The sequence below is a fragment of a genome, unplaced genomic scaffold (genome assembly GCF_019419815.1).
Source record: "Pyrus x bretschneideri cultivar Hongxiangsu unplaced genomic scaffold, Pyrus_bretschneideri_v1 Contig46, whole genome shotgun sequence".
Taxonomy (NCBI): domain Eukaryota; kingdom Viridiplantae; phylum Streptophyta; class Magnoliopsida; order Rosales; family Rosaceae; genus Pyrus; species Pyrus x bretschneideri.
In genome coordinates, this window is record NW_025999783.1 from 3,041,957 (window position 1) to 3,059,625 (window position 17,669).

The following is a 17,669-nucleotide window of genomic DNA, read 5'->3' on the forward strand; positions in this document are numbered from 1 at the left end:
GTGGCAAACTATCTCAGGATCGATGCTGGGCATGTCGGAAGGTGACTACGCAAAGACGTCACAATTTTCTCTTAGGAAAGTCGTGAGTTCTTCCTTCTCGGCTGGGCTTAGACGTGAGCCGATTCTAGCCGTCTTTCCCTGCTGCTGGGGATCGAGAATGATGTCATCGACATCTTCTTCGGGTTTCCATCCTATCTTGTCCGCTTGCTGTAATTGCTATTAGGTAGCTTCTTCGTCCTTTCAGACCTTAATAGCCTCGACGAGGGTAAAAGTCGTCTTCTTTGATTCCTTTAGTGCTTGCACAGTGCATCGTAGAGATGCCGCCTAGTCCAACTTGATTTCACCAACTCCTCATCTTGGGATGTGGAATCAGAGTTTTTGATACTTGACGAAATTGACGGCATCCAACTTGATCAACCAAGGTCTCCCAAGAATCCCATTATAGGGAGATGGGTCACTTAAGATTGTGAATGTCTACTTTGAGACAACTGGCGGTGTTTTCACGCCAAGTGTGATGCTGCCGACGGCATTCGAGGTGTGCCCATTAAATCTGGCGAGTATCTCTGCTCGGCGTATAATTGTGTTTTCTAGGCCCATCTTCTAAATTACTGAGAGTTGAAGTAGGTTGACTGCACTTCCATTGTTAATCATCATTATGTCAACTATAGCATGGGCTAGTTGAACAGATACTACCAATGCGTCATCATGTGGGAAGTCGATGCCTTCTACATCCTGCTCAGTGAAGCCAACGATGGGTTTAGGTTGGCTGTTAACTGGTTGGATCTATGAGACTAGTAGAGCCTACTGGATCTTCCTCTTTTTGGAGTTGTTGGTGGCCCCCACGTGCTCAGATTCGGTGAAGATGCCATTGATCCGGATAGTTTTGGTTTACAGCTCTTCATTGGCATATGCGTTCCTTCTAGGCTGCGTAGCTAGCTTGTCCAAGTATCTGTCAACTTTGCCTTATTTCACGAGATTCTATAAGTATTTATTCCAAGTGTAGCAGTCGTCAGTTGTCTGACTGGGTCCTCGGTGGAATACGTAATACTTGGTGTGATCTAACTTGGAAGTATCTCCCTTTGATTGTTTCGACAGCTTAAACCATGGCTCATTCTTGATGTTGCAAAGGATTTGGTGGATTAGGATTGAGAGCTTAGAGTAGTTCTTGGTTGTCGGGCCTTCCTTGGTCGTGGGTTGGTCCCTACGTTTGGCCTCCTGCCTGCTTTTGCTGGACTGCTTCCCGTCCTTCTCCTTTTGAGCCATTGCCGACTCTTTTCGAGGCTACTCAAGCACTTTGTCTACTCGACGGGCCTCGTCCCAAAGTACATGCTTCTGCTAGAGCGAAAGAGTTTGCCAAAGTTAGATCGTCTTTCATGATCAACTCTCTAAACAGTAAGAGGTTTGCTGGGAGTCATTTTTGGAAGGTTGCATTTGCTATCAAGTCGTCACATTCAACTATCATCACATTCTCTACTTTAAACCTCTTCACGTAGTCGCATAACGATCCTTTTGGGTTCTTCTTCACATTGAACAAGTGGTTGGACTTTTTCTTGATCGAGCGGTAGGATGAGTATTCTTTGCTGAAAACCAAAGAAAGATCATCAAAACTTTGGATGGATAGTGGTGGCAGGGTGTGGAACCAATCTTGCTCCTCGTCTTGCAAAGTGGTGGCGAATATCTTGCACATAAAAGCATCGTTGTTTTGGTAAAGGACCATTGTGCTCTGTTAGTGCTTCAAGTGCCTTTCCGGATTTCCATCTCATTTGAAAGATGTGAAATGTGGCATGCTAAACTTACGTGGAGAATCTGCCTGCGCAATCTCGTCCGTGAAGGATTACCTGCTCATGTTCGTCATATCCCATTATAATGCTTCATCGGCGACTTTGTTGCATTAGAAATCGCAAAATTGCCCATTTAAGAGACTCTCTACCTCTTCCTGAATCTGCCTTTGTTGGGGTAGCGGAGCTCTCGGCTGCCCTCGATCTTGACATAGTGGTCTAGGCTACTCTTGTACTTGCTCAGCTCGTTTATGCCACGGCAGTGGTGCATGTGGTTAATTTCTAGCAGACGAGGGAATTCTTCACAGGCTACCAGTTAAACTTGAGCCGGATTGAATGACTGATTCTTTCCATCTGCTATGTTGCCTACTTCGATGTGATCTGAATGATACTTCTTGCGGGCCTAGCCACGAATGAATGCTTTGTTTGGAAGGCTGCTCATGTTGATTCTCAGAGTGTGGCCCCAACCGTGAGTGTATGTTTGTCCGCGGGCCTAGTCGAGAGTGCACGCTCCTCCGCGCGCTAAGAGAGGAGTTTACACTATCTTGGGGGCCCAATCGGGAGTGTACATTGCCCGAACCCTCAATTTGTGGCTGGTTGAATGGCTGTTCACCGGGACGCTGCTGGAGAGGTTCTTCGTCTGCCCTTGTCCTACTTCGGGACCCCTCGTTTGGGGTATATTGGATCTCAGTGCGCTGCAAAAGCTGATTCACCAAGGTTGTCTGTTGTGCAAGGGCAACTCTATGACTTGTTAAGACAAGTGTTGTTCGCCATTCGGATTCGAAAAGCTTAGAAGAAATGCGTCTCCTTAAGCAGTGGAAGTGTGGTAAACTCCGGGCGCGAGATTTGAGTTGTGAAATGTTAAATCCGTGGACAAATGTGGTGAAAATGCCCTTGGTTCAATCGTAGGCCTAGAAATTTGAAGTCGGGACGGTTGAACTAATTTTAGACTGATTTAGGCTGCTTAGAAAGCCACGGGAGCAGGCTGGGCCACGGGAGTGGGCTGCTCAGCTTGTGGTTCACGTGGGTGCAAGGCTAGGGCTTGGCTTGGCAACGCGTTGGGCTCACGTCAAGCTTGAGTGGCTTGGGCCGTCATACCTTAGGCTTGGGCCTGTGTGGGCTTTAAATGGCACGGCTTGGGCCATGGTTGTGATGTCGTTGACCTTGCCAATATTGGCTGCCGTGGTGATTGCCATAGTGGTACCTTGTGGGGGTCGTGCCAGTCCATTCATCGTTGTGTTGAGCCATGTAGATCGCCCCGATCCTAATCCTTGAACGTTGGAATTTCCGTTCGTCGAGGTTTCCAAATCCCTTACAAGTGTACTTTTGTTTTACATTTTATCGAAGAATTTTAGAAATAAAAATTCCAAGAATAAGAATGTACGAAAAATCTACAAATGAACAAGAAAACGAAAAACCTTGGATGCAAGAGTCTTCTACGAGTGTGTGACTTAACTCTCAATGAAAGCACCAAAATTTTTTTTTTGGGGGGAGGGGGTGGCTTACGTCCAATGTCAAAGTTAGAATTTTGAGGGAAAAGTGTTTAGAGAATTTTGCAAAAGAGTTGGAATTGGGTTTTGGAGAAAATGAGGTGGTATTTATAAGGGTTTGGTCGGCCCCCTTTAGAGAAGTGGGAACTAGCCACCTTTAGGGTTTAGGGTTTAGGTGTTAATCACCATCAATTAGCTAATTAATAAATTAATTGGTGTTAATCACCATCAATTAGCTAATTAATAAATTAATTGAGTAATAAATCAATTAATTAGCTAATTATTATAATTTGAAAGAAATAATTTGGGAGTTACCTTGTAGAGAAGATTTGATGAGGGTTGATAAAATAGGTTTTGAATTAATACCTATTTTGATCACTTTTGACCTTGATGGTAATCTTGTCTTTTTTACCCAAGAATCCACGTGTCGTCTCCATATGTTTCTTAATTTTCCGCTATAACCAACCAGAAATATGGATCGTTCAAATACGCAGTGAAATGAGGATTTGTTGTTTTGATGTTTGTGCCTCTAAAGATTGGACTAAAATGTTTATTAGTAAAACCTAATTTTATATGCACAGGCTCTAGGACTCACCTTATTGGTACGCTATGTAATTCAAATTTGTGTACAAATTATCATTTTAATATTTTATTTAATTTTTGTTTAGATATGTATCAAGCTATTGATACGTTTATATTGACACACCCCGATCGAGATCAGGGCATGCTGGCCGTCACGTGGGAGTGACGTAACAATGTGCACAATGCGGAAGCTAATAAAATAATAATATAAATAGTACGAATAAATAAAAACTAGCCTTACATAAAGTAATAACAAACAAGTGCAAGCGTAAATGCGACACTAAGTTCAGAGCATGAAAGCCTAATGCAGTCCAGGAGAAAACGACGCAACAAAAGTACACCTGAAGGTGGTCCTACACTGGTGGTGGTCTGTCAGATATGCCGGGGAAATCCTCAGGGAAGCCACCAAACGTGTTAGCCAACTAGATTCTGGAGGGGCGCAAAACAAAAGCGTGAGTGGGCAAAAACAAAGCTTTTCGAAAACCATTTAATAAATAAGTTCTAACCCCTCGCCGTAAAACCTGTATACTTCCCAAAAAAATAGAATATATATATATATAAATCATGCTCAAGAATATGCTATGCCAAAACCTCAAAATAAAATGCAAGTGCTCAGGTAATATCGCATCAATATTATATAATCTGTCAGCTGGAATCACCTAACGTGACCTGTACGGCTGAATCTAGAGCTCAAATCTCCATCTCACTAACTAGACTTGCACACGAGTCAGAACCACCTAAAGTGGTCTGTACGACAGGCCTGGGTGTAACATATATATACGCTCAAGTGCTACGATCACGTGAAGGCTGTGCGAATAATCGCCGGTCACCTACGAGTCGGAACCACCTAGAGTGGTCTGTACGACAGGACTGTGCACCTAACTTGGATCCAAGCTGAGCGTGTGGTGCGGGAGGTGAACATCACATGAAGGACTGTGCCCAACTCTGGGCGGGAGCACTAACACCGAGGGTGAAGGTTATGAGCTCTCTATGCATCTCAAATCACTACTGAAAGTAAACATAAATCACAACTCACCTGGCACTTACCTATGCATCCGCAGCACCAAACATACATATATATAAACAATTAACAATGCATAAACATCGGCAAAACTATAGGCATGGCATATAACGAATAAACGTTCTAAATCAATTTCTGGGAAAAGTATAAGTACATAGGTATATACGGAAAACCAAAAGCCCACTCACTGGTAAGTGGAAGGGTCGTAACCCCCCTGCCTCGAGTGACCACGCTCGTCCTCGGGATAGGATTCACATATACGCGAAACAACTATAAAAACGTTAATTTTAAAGCACATAACCAAACTTAAGAAATAACTTCTCATACAATGCTCAAATGGGGTGTATGAATACACCAACGTGATCTACTCAACCTCAGGAACATCCTCATATTTTTAATATAATTTTTCACCATCGCACGTGCCCCCACGCGCAGGCACGTGCCTGGCATGCTGACGGCGTCAGTTAACGCCGTCAGGAATATTCCATTAACATTAACGGGTTCCGTTAACGGCGTTAGGAATATTCCGTCCAAACTGACAGAATATTCCGTCGTCTTCTCCGGCGAGGGTCCGGCACCGTCGCCGGTGCCGGAAAATCGGGAAAATTTCAAATCGTGATATCTTCTTCGTTTTTCAACCAAATTTCACAAAATTGGTACCAAATTGAAGCTTACAACGAGAGGAACAAGATCATACCACTTTTAAGTGCTAAAATCCACAAAATCTCGCCGGGAAAATACCCCCAACTCCGGCCAACCTTGAAACTCGTGATCCCGACGTCCAAAACCTTCAAACGAACCACCCCGAGCCTCCTAAGGACCTCACCAAGCTTCCTACAAGCTTGAAATTCCCAAAAACATAAGAATTTACGTGTGCATAAACAGTACCAAAAATCGGGTATCCCGAGTTCGACGTGAAAACGAAGGTATTCTTACCTGGAATGGGTATGGTTAGACTCAAATGGACCTCACGAGCGTGGATATGTACTTTGTTTCTTCGATCTATGAAGATTTGGGTGGTTTTGGAGTGTGTCCGTACACATGGGTATGAAAATGGGAAGGGAAATGGCACGGGATGGGTGCAGGGCTAGGGGAAAAATTGAAGGGAAGGTGTGGGGGAAAATGTGTGGTGCAAAACCAGCCACACCAGCTCAAACAATCACACAACGAAAAAAAATAACACTAGGGGCAAAATCGTCTTTTCATGCGTACGTTTTAAAATTTTCAGAATGGACTGTCATAACCTACCCACCTTATTAGAATTTTGTCCCGAAATTCAAAACAACCATACAACAAACCCTTAGTGATCAAAGAACAACCGAGGATACAAATCCCTCATCCGATCTTCTGTTTCCCACGTAGCTTCCTCCACAGAATGATTTCTCCACAAAACTTTCACTAAGTTCACTGTCTTGTTCCTCAGAACCTTTTCCTTCCAATCTAGTATCGTCACTGGTTCCTCATCATAAGTCAAATCTGGATTAATTTCCAAGGGTTGAGGAGGTATCACATGAGACGGATCAGCAACATAATGTCGAAGCATGGACACGTGAAAAACGTTATGTACTCTAGCTAACTCTGGAGGCAACTCTAGCCTGTAAGCTACCTCACCAACTCGCTCAGTAACCATGTAAGGTCCAAGGTACCTGGGACTCAACTTACCTTTCTTTCCAAACCGTACAGCACCTCTCCATGGTGAAAGCTACAGAAATACCCAATCGCCAACCTTATACACTCTGCCAGTAGCATGCCGATCTGCTAAACTCTTCTGCCTGTCCTGGGCTGCCTTCAGGTTAGACTTAATTACCTGAATATTTTGAGTAGTCTCCTCAACAATCTCCGGACCCACTAAGACTCTTTCCCCGACCTCTGACCAACACAACGGTGTGCGACAAGATCTGCCATACAATGCCTCAAATGGTGCCATGCCGATACTCGAATGAAAGCTGTTGTTGTAGGAAAATTCCATTAAATCCAACCGCTTGTGCCAAGTATCACCAAACTGTAGCACCAAAGCTCGCAACATATCCTCCAAAGTCTGAATGGTTCTCTCTGACTGTCCGTCCGTCTGAGGATGATACGCCGTACTATAAAGTAGTCTCGTACCCAAAGTTTCCTGAAACGCCACCCAAAACTTAGATGTAAATCGTGGATCACGATCTGAGACAATACTCACAGGGACACCATGGTATTTCACAATCTTCGAAATAAACAACTCTGTTAATCGGCCCAAAGAATACTTCTCCCTCACTGGAATAAAATGTGCTGACTTAGTAAGCCAATCAACAATCAACCAAATGCCGTCAAAACCATTATGTGTACGCGGAAGCTTGTACACAAAATCCATAGTAATATTTTCCCATTTCCACTCTGGAACGGGAAGCGGCTGCAACAACCCAAACGGCTTCTTCCTTTCCGCCTTAACTTGCTGACAAACAACACACCTACTCACATACTCAGCTATTTCCCTCTTCATACCCGGCCAATAATAAAACGGTCGAATGGTATGATACATTTTAGTAGCTCCTGGATGCATGGCATAAGCCGAGATATGTGCTTCATCAAGAATTGTTTTCTTTAAATCCAAACTATTAAGCACGAACATCCTACCTTTCTGCATCAACATGCCATCCGAATCACGAACTCTGAGGTCTCTCCTCCTTCCCCGATCTCGAGCTTGGATCAATTCTTGAGTTCCCCTATCAGCTACCTGAGCTTCAAGCACCCGATCAACTAAAATTGGCCTAACTTGAAAATTAGCAAGTAAAGCCACATCTCGATCTTCTGCCTCCAACCTCACTTCCGTAGAACGTAAGTCTGCTAGAAGAGGAATATGACTAGCGTACAACGCATTGATACGGCCCTGAGACTTCCTGCTAAGTGCGTCAGCCACTACATTTGCACGGCCAGGGTGATAATCAATCGTGCAGTCATAATCACTGAGCAACTCCATACACCTCCGCTGACGAAGATTAAGATCTTTTTGCGTAAAGAGATACTGAAGACTCTTATGATCTGTAAAGATCTTACATTTCTCTCCATAAAGGTAGTGTCTCCATAACTTCAACGCAAAAATGATAGCTGCTAACTCCAAATCATGGGTAGGGTAATTCAACTCATGAGGTTTCAACTGTCGCGAAGCGTAAGCAATCACCCTACCATGCTGCATCAACACACATCCCAGACTATTCAAGGAAGCATCATTATAAACCTCGAAATCACCACTATCGTCCGGGAGTGCCAAAACAGGTGCGTGAGTGAGACAATACTTCAACTGCTGAAAACTCTGCTCACACTTATCATCCCACTCAAATTTAACGTCTTTCCTCGTTAACCTCTTCAGTGGTAAAGCAATCACAGAAAAATCCTTAACAAACCGTTGATAATACCCTGCTAAACCGAGGAAACTCCTCACCTCAGTGACGGTTCGCGGTTGCTCCCATTTCTCCACAGCTGCGACCTTCTGAGGATCCACCAAAATACCCTGAGCTGAAATGATGTGCCCCAAAAACGCGACTTGGTCTAACCAAAACTGGCACTTGCTAAACTTAACATATAATTGGTGTTCCCTTAACCTTTTCAACACCAAGGTAAGATGTCGATCATGCTCCGCTTTCGTTTTAGAATACACCAGAATGTCGTCGATGAAAACGATAACAAACCTATCCAAATATGGCTGGAACACTCGGTTCATCAAATCCATAAAAGCAGCTGGTGCATTCGTCAACCCAAACGGCATAACCAGAAACTGGTAATGACCATAACGAGTCCTGAACGCCGTCTTAGGAACGTCATCCCTACTAATCTTCAGCTGATAATATCCATACCTCAAGTCAATCTTGGAGAATACACAAGCACCTCGAAGCTGATCAAACAAATCATCAATACGCGGCAACGGATAACGGTTTTTAATCGTCACCTGATTCAATTGCCTGTAGTCAATACATAGCCTCAAAGTTCCGTCTTTCTTCCTCACAAACAAAACTGGAGCTCCCCAAGGTGAAGTACTAGGCTGAATAAATCCCTTATCCACTAATTCCTGCAACTGAACTTTCAATTCCCTTAACTCAGCGGGAGCCATACGATAAGGAGTCAAGGAAATAGGATTAGTACCTGGAAGCAACTCAATAGTGAACTCCATGTCTCAGTCTGGTGGTAAACCAGGTAAATCCTCAGGGAAAACATCGAGAAAATGTCTGACTACCCTCACATTCTCTACTGTACTAAGAGCAACCTCATCCAACACCACATGAGCTAAGTACCCTTGGCAATCTTTAGACAACAACCATTTCGCTCGCAAGGCCGAAATAACGCCACGTCTCACCCCACTCTGCTCGCCCACAAAAGTAACCATAGGTAGTCCAGGATGATGGAACGTAACTATTTTCCCGTAACAATCAATATTGGCACGATTGAAATGCAACCAATCTGTGCCCAGAATCACATCAAAGTCAACAATATCTAACGGGATAAGATCAGCTGGCATAACAACAACCTCCACTAACATTGGACATCCTGGGTACACACGATCTACAATACATTTCTCCCCTCTAAGCATAGCAAACTCTAAATCATACCCTAGAGGTGTGGGGCGAGGTTGCGTCACTTGAGCAAATGTATGAGAAATCACAGAATGTGTAGCACCACAATCAATTAATACTCTAGCAAAATAACCAAGGATATTTAACGTACCCATGATCAAATCTGGGTTGTTCTGAGCATCCTGCAGAGAAATATTATGAATACGCCCCTGGGTCTACTGTCGTCCACCTCGACCTCTACTCGTCTGGCCACCACAACTCTGAGTGCCACGCCCCTGACTGGGCTGACCAGACTGCCTCGAAGACCCCGCACTACTCGTAGCAATCTCCCCCTGCTGAATCTGTCCTCCTTGAAACCACTGAGGCCCACCTGCTGGAACGGGAGGATACGACGTATAGCCGCCAGAATACGGAGGATAACCGCTCTGGGAATATGGGTCCTGGGGATACTGATATTGTCCCGAGGCTTAAGGAACAGCATCGCCCGATAGTAGTAGACACCACCTCGACCTGTCTGCCCATAACTACCCGGACCCTGAATCTGCTGAATCGGTACAGGTGGTGGCAAGAAAGTCTGCTGCGGCTTCTGCTGCTGACTCTGGGGACAATTTGCAGCCTGATGTCTGATCTGCTCACAAGTAAAGCAACCACTGCTACCACGCCTACACTCACCAAAATGCTGATTATTGCACCTGCGGCAAACTAGGGCCCTACCTCTACCAGCATCACCCTGTCTCTGGCCTCTAGCACCACCAGCAAACCTACCTCCACGTCCCTGACCAGTGGAGCTAAAACCCCCGCTAGAAGAGCTAGAACTAGTGCCACCCCTCTTGAAGTTCTGTGTCCTACGAGGTCCGAGCGACGCCTGACCTTTACCCTTATCATCTTTCCTCTGATTACCATCTTTCTCTTCTTTCTCACTCTCACTCGGCATATTTTCTGAATCCTTAATTCTCAGCAGAATCTCATAAAACTCCTGCTAGGTATCACAGTGGGTAGTGGTCGCCATCGAACGCCACTTCTTCTCGGTGCCTAAATGGAAACGACGAAGCATCTCCGCTGGATTACCAGCAACATCTGGATGATAGCGAGACAAATCAGTGAACCTCCAGTAGTACTCATTCGCTGTCAACTTCCCCTGTCTCAACTCAGTGAATTCTTGCTTCTTTCGATCAATATACTCAGGAGGTACAAACCTTCTCCTGAACAACTCTCGGAAAACATCCCAATTAGTCTTCTCAGCTGGAGTCAAACGACGAAGTTCCTGCTCCCACCAGGACGCAAACTCCTTACCCAAAAATCACGAGGTCGTCTCAACCTACTTTTCGATAAGGAGATTCCCCTGACTGTGCAAAACACGAAAAGTCTTCTCAATATGCTCTAACCATCGCTCCGCACCCTCATGGCCCTCTTTGCCTTCAAACTTATCCAACTTCAAATTATACATAGTCTCCAGAGGGGTCCTCTGGGGAGGGCGGATCGCCGACTGAATAGTTGTAGCAATAGCTTCCCCCAGCTGAGCAATATCAGGGATACTAGGCTTAGCAGAGCGACGTGGTTCCCGACGAGGCAGCATAATTCTGACAGAAGACACCAAAACCATTAGAATACTCACAAAAGCACAGGACTGCCAAACCTAGGCTCTGATACCAAACTGACACACCCCGATCGAGATCAGGGCATGTTGGCCGTCACGTGGGAGTGACGTAACCATGTGCACAGTGCGGAAGCTAATAAAATAATAATATAAATAGTACGAATAAATAAAAACTAGCCTTACATAAAGTAATAACAAACAAGTGCAAGCGTAAGTGCGACACTAAGTTCAGAGCATGAAAGCCTAATGCAGTCCAGGAGAAAACGACGCAACAAAAGTACACCTGAAGGTGGTCCTACACTGGTGGTGGTCTGTCAGATATGCCGGGGAAATCCTCAGGGAAGCCACCAAACGTGTTAGCCAACTAGATTCTGGAGGGGCGCAAAACAAAAGCGTGAGTGGGCAAAAACAAAGCTTTTCGAAAACCATTTAATAAATAAGTTCTAACCCCTCGCCGTAAAACCTGTATACTTCCCAAAAAAATAGAATATATATATATATATATATATATATATATAAATCATGCTCAAGAATATGCTATGCCAAAACCTCAAAATAAAATGCAAGTGCTCAGGTAATATCGCATCAATATCATATAATCTGTCAGCTGGAATCACCTAACGTGACCTGTACGGCTGAATCTAGAGCTCAAATCTCCATCTCACTAACTAGACTTGCACACGAGTCAGAACCACCTAAAGTGGTCTGTACGACAGGCCTGGGTGTAACATATATACGCTCAAGTGCTACGATCACGTGAAGGCTGTGCGAATAATCGCCGGTCACCTACGAGTCGGAACCACCTAGAGTGGTCTGTACGACAGGACTGTGCACCTAACTTGGATCCAAGCTGAGCGTGTGGTGCGGGAGGTGAACATCACATGAAGGACTGTGCCCAACTCTGGGCGGGAGCACTAACACCGAGGGTGAAGGTTATGAGCTCTCTATGCATCTCAAATCACTACTGAAAGTAAACATAAATCACAACTCACCTGGCACTTACCTATGCATCCGCAGCACCAAACATACATATATATAAACAATTAACAATGCATAAACATCGGCAAAACTATAGGCATGGCATATAACGAATAAACGTTCTAAATCAATTTCTGGGAAAAGTATAAGTATATAGGTATATACGGAAAACTAAAAGCCCACTCACTGGTAAGTGGAAGGGTCGTAACCCCCCTGCCTCGAGTGACCACGCTCGTCTTCGGGATAGGATTCACCTATATGCGAAACAACTATAAAAACATTAATTTTAAAGCACATAACCAAACTTAAGAAATAACTTCTCATACAATGCTCAAATGGGGTGTATCAATACACCAACGTGATCTACTCAACCTCAGGAACATCCCCATATTTCTAAAATAATTTTTCACCGTCGCACGCGCCCCTACGCGCCAGCACGTGCTTGGCACGCTGACGGCGTCAGTTAACGCCGTCAGGAATATTCCGTTAACTTTAACGGGTTCCGTCAACGGCGTTAGGAATATTCTGTCCAAACTGACGAAATATTCCGTCGTCTTCTCCGGCGAGGCTCCGGTGCCGGAAAATCGGGACAAATTCAAATCGTGATATCTTCTTCGTTTTTCAATCAAATTTCACAAAATTGGTACCAAATTGAAGCTTACAACGAGAGGAACAAGATCATACCACTTTTAAGTGCTAAAATCCACGAAATCTCGCCGGGAAAATACCCCCAACTCCGGCCAACCTCGAAACTCGTGATCCCGACGTCCAAAACCTTCAAACGAACCACCCCGAGCCTCCCAAGGACCTCACCAAGCTTCCTACAAGCTTGAAATTCCCAAAAACATAAGAATTTACGTGTGCATGAACAGTACCAAAAATCGGGTATCCCGAGTTCGACGGGAAAACGAAGGTATTCTTACCTGAAATGGGTATGGTTAGACTCCAATGGACCTCACGAGCATGGATATGCATTTTGTTTCTTCGATCTGTGAAGATTTGGGTGATTTTGGAGTGTGTCCGTACACATGGGTATGAAAATGGGAAGGGAAATGGCACGGGATGGGTGCAGGGCTAGGGGAAAAAGTGAAGGGAAAGTGTGGGGGAAAATGTGTGGTGCAAAACCAGCCACACCAACTCAAACAATCACACAACGAAAAAAAAAATAACACTAGGGGCAAAATCGTCTTTTCACACGTACGTTTTAAAATTTTCGGAGCGGACTGTCACATATATTATCATGATTTTAGTATGCATTAAACATAACAGCAAGTTATGTGTAATCCTAAAACCTATCAATACGTTTCAAGCCAATATAGATGTATTTCAATTCGGAATAGGTACATTTCGAATTAGTAAGCATACATTTTAATTTCAATTCAAGAAGAAATTGTGTTGGTACATCTCAATGTTTAATTTCAAAGAACAATGGTACATTTCAATTCGATCATACTTGAATTTTTGGAGACGAAAAAAAAAATGAGAAATAACCATTAATGACAATAGTAGCAGTAATTAAGAAAAAGTTACATACATTTTTGTATAAAGTTAGAAATAATTCAGATATTTTAATATTCTTAAATATTAATATATTTATTATTATATTTCCATCAAATTAATCTTGACCCTCCCTAGATATAATTGAATCGTTAAATTAAGAAAAGGGATGAGATTCCATGAAAATTAGCAAAAAAATTAATCAATATTATTGAGTGTATTTTTGACATAGAAATTAATTAAAATAAATTTAAAATATACTTAAATAAAAAATATACTTTATGAACAAATTAATTAAAAATATATTTTTTTAGTACAACAATATGTTTTACACTAAAGAGATGGAGGATTTCGGCTAGACCACAGAATGTGTAACCTAGTTTGGTATTGAATTCTCAATTCATAATATTCGAACCTAAAACCTCTTATTTAAAAATGAAGAAAAATATCACCAGACCATGATATTGAATGGTAATTAAAAATATACTTAGATTATAGAAATCTTATTTTGATTTTCTCTTCTATATAATGATTACTAATCATTATAAATAATCTGACAACATAATAACGTTTAAAAATATTTAGCATCGCTCATTTTTTTTATTATCTTCAGCTTAGAGTCGCACTCTTCTAGACAAAAATATTGACAATGCGCAATAATAGTCTCCCAGAATATTCAAATAATTAACTGACCACCTACTTCTCCAGGTTCCATACACACTTCCCGCTTTCAGCTTCCTCCGCAACATTGCGTGAGAATTGAGCATGCACCCGATACTTTTAGAATTTTTATATTCAACCACTTATATTATGATATTTAATATACTAGATTGTATTTTCGACATATTAAAAAATCTCTTCACATCTAGATTTTACTAATTAGAACAAAATCTATATATTTTAGGCATGAAGAGTCATTTGAATGACATCAACTAGGCTTATGACAAAAAAATTATATTAATATCTGATGAAGTCACACCACAATCATAGATTTTAAATATTATAAATCCAGCTACATCTATACGGAATTCAAAGGGTAATTAGTAATATTTTCACTCATGAGTGTGCTGCATGACGAGGGGTAACACACACACACCCATTATACAAGGAGGTAAGGAAGCAAATATCTTACCAACATTAGTTATGTTGTAAGGGCGGCCAGAAAAATAAGCAATAATTTATACCCTAATGCGCCATTGGTGTAATGGTGTCACTAATAGAAGCACTTTTATGTGGGGAAAACCCAATATTGATAGGAATAAATTGGTTATGGACTCGCTATTTATAAGATTTGAACTTAATGTTGGAGTTTGAGACCCTATTGTCCCACATTGGTCAACAGTATTTTTTCACTAGCCTTTATATAGGCTTATTCTTTTTTCTTAGTAATTAGAACTTGGACCATTTGGAAATGGATTGAAGGCTTGGGCCTTATGGTTGTGTGGATTAGGCTTGATGATTATACTATAATATTAATATTAATTAATATTAATTAATCAAGACAAGGAATTAAAATTAAGTTGATCAATTAGTTTTAATTTCGAATTAAGTTTTTAATTAAATTAAGTAAAAACGTTTTGATTAATAGACACAACTCTTTGGAAAGAGTTGTATCTTTTTGGAAAGAGCTGTATAGCTTCAGATACATCCAAAAGGTGTTTGAAGAGGTATGAAAGAGCCTATATAACTGGAGTCCTCATTTCCATCAATGATTATCTTTTCTTCTTCCTCCTTATCTTCCGTACAAACTTTCCACAGAGTAAACTCACAAAGCAATTCGCTAGAGTTCTATAATCCAGTGCGGGTTGTAGAATTAGGTAGTTGTATCCTGGTCGAGCAGACGTTGTAGAACCACAAGCACACGAGTGGGACGGAAATACTGTTCGAAAGACATATCGTTTGCGCTAGCCTCTACCTTCAATTCATTCAAGTTAGTATCATATTAATTTTTGTAATTATTGTGCTATTGTATTCTGTATTGCAAGTATTTGTGAATAATAAAGTATAAGTATTTTAGTTTTGTACATCTGTTATTTTATTGTTTCTAAATTGTTCTCCAACACTTAAACATCTTACTTATATATCAGTGAAGAGGAATATCATAAAACTGCAATACTAAGTAGCTGCTGTCTTTTTAATTCTCTCTTCCTATAAACTCTCTCCCAAAGAGTTTCAAGAACAACTATCCGATATCTAGTCTTAGGCCTTATTTCTATTTAGTCAATTAACATCTATAATCTATCGTAACAGAGATTATACTCATAAAACGGATGTAGGAACGAATTTCTCATTTTCCCGACAATTGGCATATTCCACTTTTCCTAAATCTTGATTTTTCCACCTTTTGATATTTATATAAGAGCACTCTGTTTTTTATAGAAGCGATTTACTTTTTAGGGGAGGATATCGAATCTAGGACCTTAATGGGGAGTTTGTTTGCCTTGTTAACTCTCATTGGACTAGACTAGAATAAAGGTCTAACCTTGTTTGTTACCTACTGGGATTTACTTTAATGGCACTAACATTTACTCGTCTCGACTAACCATGGGATTAGCCAGTCTTAGCGAATCCCCTAAAAACCATAGGATTGCTAGTCCTATTTCCAAAACTGCGTACAATGTCTGCATTGCAAGTCTACAAGCATGCTTCTGGGCAACTCTGTTTGCCCCACCCATGCCTGGATCTGAAACCCAACCCCACCCACAACCTAAATCTCAAAAACCAGCCACCAAAATTCAAGGAAAAAAAAAAAAAAAAAAGAAAAAAAAAAGCAAGACAATAACAATAACAATCTTAATAGAAAAATTATTCCTTATTCTCGAAACTTCCTAGACAATTTTTTCTTTTTCCCAGAAAATTCCGGAGAAAAATGGATAGAGAAGGGGAGAGAGTAGCTTTGGGAACAAAAAGAGATGGAGAGATGGAGAGGGAGGAGAGATTAGCTTTGGGGATGATTTTGCAGAAAAAATGGTTTTGAAGTGTTTTGTAGAAAAAATGGATTTGAACTTTGATGCGTTTTGTGGGAAAGAAAGATGGGAGGAAGGGAAATAATGGCGATAGAACCAAAGAGGAAGAAAGTACCCTCTAGAGAGAGGTAGAAGAGTGTTCAGAATTTTAAGAAAAAAAATAAAAAAAGGATGAATTCATAATAAAATATCATTAGATATATATTAAATATTATAATATTATAATAATTTATTAATTATTCTGTTTTTTTAATCGGACACTGCACCAAACGATTTACTAAGTTAGTATGCTTTAGTCTAATCTAAGTTAGTCTAACTTAATCCTTGAAGCTAGTCCAGTATGCGATAATCCGATGCAACAAACGCACAATGTAGAGATAATTAATTACTCTTAAACATTTTAACAATAATTTTTTTACATAAAAAGACATTTTTTGTGTTAGTAGTACACTTAAGGTCGTGTATATCTTTTTGCCGACATTAAACGACTATTATCGATCAATTTTATTTTATTTTTGAAAAAGAGGGACAACTAGTGGCAAGTCATGGTTATCCACCTCTTTCGGGAGCTAGAAAGACTCACAGAGGCATTTCAACCTCCTCCTGACCAAGTATCGAACGATTTTAGAATCAACATTAACAAAGTAACATAAATATATATGGATGGAATTAATGAAGGGTATAAGATAATATTAACGAGGCCCGTAACCTTTTCCTTTTTTTCATCACTGCTAGAGTAAATCCATGGTGAAAATGATATAGGAAGAACTAGGGTGTTTTAATAGAAGGATCAGATCAGAAATAACCTTTCTAATTTTTGTCTAAAATTTTGGAACCGGATTAGGTCGGATCACAAATTTCAAATTCGGAATGGGATGTTCAGAAACATCGGAACATAATTTGGAAATTTATATATTTTATGAGTTTTTGAATATTCCCTAGCTTTTTCATACATGCAGTTTATTATTCTTTCTTAATATTGAGTATGCATATGTATAAATTCAATTAATTTTGTGCTATACTAGTATGTTTATCCTTTTTAGTATTTAAATATATATTTAATATAAGACAATGAATAAAAATTTAGACACCAACTAAATCTCAATGATAAAAGAAAACTACAAGCAACTACATCAATCAACTTCAGCTTGAGAATGGATATAATGCACCATTGATTATTTAATATAGAGTTCTTTCTCAAACCTATTTTACTTGGTAC

The 17,669-nt window shown here is 41.0% G+C and overlaps 1 pseudogene; it reads right to left on the minus strand.

The window, feature by feature from the left end:
* Positions 1–10,398: 10,398 nt before the first annotated feature.
* Positions 10,399–17,669, minus strand: part of LOC125469842 — a 38,761-nt pseudogene continuing 31,490 nt past the window's right edge.